Source organism: Galeopterus variegatus, unplaced genomic scaffold, assembly GCF_000696425.1.
Source record: "Galeopterus variegatus unplaced genomic scaffold, G_variegatus-3.0.2 Scaffold11110, whole genome shotgun sequence".
NCBI classification, from domain to species: Eukaryota; Metazoa; Chordata; class Mammalia; order Dermoptera; family Cynocephalidae; genus Galeopterus; species Galeopterus variegatus.
The window spans coordinates 32,928-34,573 of NW_007737221.1; the positions used below are offsets into that span (position 1 = coordinate 32,928).

The window sequence follows — 1,646 nt, forward strand, 5'->3', positions numbered from 1 at the left end:
AGGAGGTGAGATGACTGATAGGTCTGAATTTCTGAGGGATCTGTCAGACTGTGGAGAATGAAGGTTGAATTGGAGCGTAGCTGGTGTAGATGATTCAAGAGGCTATTGCAGTCATGAAGGTAAGAGATGGTCGTTCACTGAGGTGGCAACGGTAGAGATGCAAAGAATAAAATGGATTTGAAATATAATCAAGATGTAGAGGTTATGTCATTTAGGGGATGGCTGCCTGTAGGGGTTAAAACAGAAGAGTAAGTCAAAGATGCCTCCAGTTTTCTGATTTGAAGAACCAACGTCTGGTGGCTGCAGCAAGACACCCCAGAAAGACCAATTTTGAAATTGAGAGAAACTTGCTCAGTTATAGACATAATCAACACGAGGCATTTGTGAATTATATAGGTAGAGAGCAAGAAAACAGTTGTAAGTGTAGGAAATAAGAAGAGAATGTTTCACATACTGTGTTATCACGGTTCATTCTTTCATTCGACAATAACAAAATTGAGAGCCTGTCATTCTAGGCAAGATTTTGTCACTTAGTATTTAGAAGTGAATAAGACAGCCAATGTACCTGAATTTGGGGTTTTATTTAGGATAGGACTGATAGGTAGTCAGAAAAAAATAAAAAATAAAATAAACATATTCATATGGATTCAACCTGAATTAAATTTGAAATTCTGATTATAAAACACTTGTAATTAGTTATTAAGTTATTCATATAAATATTTCCTTAATATTTTTATCAGTGAACACATTAAAATACACTAATGCATCTTTCTCTTCTTCCTGGGGGTCTCAGGAGGCAGGACTACACGTAGCCTCTGCCAGGAGTCCCTCAGGGAGCAGGGCCACATGCAGCCCTGCCAAGGGAGTGCACCGAGGTGAGTTGCTCAAGGCGTGCCTTGAGCTATGGGCTGCCGCCTGGGGAGGTGATCAACTGGAGACCAGATACAAAGTTCTGGGGCTTAGCGCATGCACTGAGCAACTTCACTGGGTAAAAGCATGTCTTACATATGTTTTAGCCAGCTGTAAACCCTTCCCATACCGCCCTGTCTCCTAGGTAATCAATAGGAAGTCTATGGTTTGCAGTTAAGTTTTGTGAATTTTTGCTGACCCAGTCTTTTTGCATTTCTGCTAACAGTCTAACTCTGGAGAGCAAGAGTGTCTCCATCTTTAACGGGTGTTCTTCATTTTCCTCCACACTAACATATGTCTACTGTAAATCAGTATTATTTTCAAAATATTACAAGCTATAACTTTTGGTTTGTCCTTACAGCAAGCACAATGCAAATAGTTTTCTGCTAATTGTACCAACTGTGCAAATTAACTTAATAAAAAATTTGAGTTACAGTAAGTTTTACACACAATGAGTCTACTTTGAGGATTGGGATCGAAAAATGGGTGGCAGTGTTTAGCTTCTGTATTAGATCTATTTCTGTGGCTTATAACAGAATACCTAAAACAGGGTAATTTATAAAGAAATAAAATTTATTTCTTACAGTTACAGAAGTTGAGAAGTCCAAAGTCCAGGGAACACATCTGGTAGGGTCTTCTTGTTGTTAGTGGTGACTCTCTACAGCAATGCAGGTACCACATGGCGAAATGGCTGAGCAGAAGAGAGCTAACCTGTTCACTAGCTCTCCTTATACAAC

The 1,646-nt window shown here is 39.2% G+C and overlaps 1 long non-coding RNA gene across 2 annotated transcripts in view; it reads right to left on the bottom strand.

Annotated features, from left to right (window-relative positions):
- LOC103610415 overlaps nt 1-1,646 on the bottom strand; it is a 37,873-nt gene that overhangs the window by 5,832 nt on the left and 30,395 nt on the right. For both annotated transcript variants that reach the window (XR_552209.1, XR_552210.1), the window contains one exon: nt 1,494-1,600. This is a non-coding gene — a long non-coding RNA (uncharacterized LOC103610415). The remainder of the gene's footprint in view (nt 1-1,493; nt 1,601-1,646) is intronic.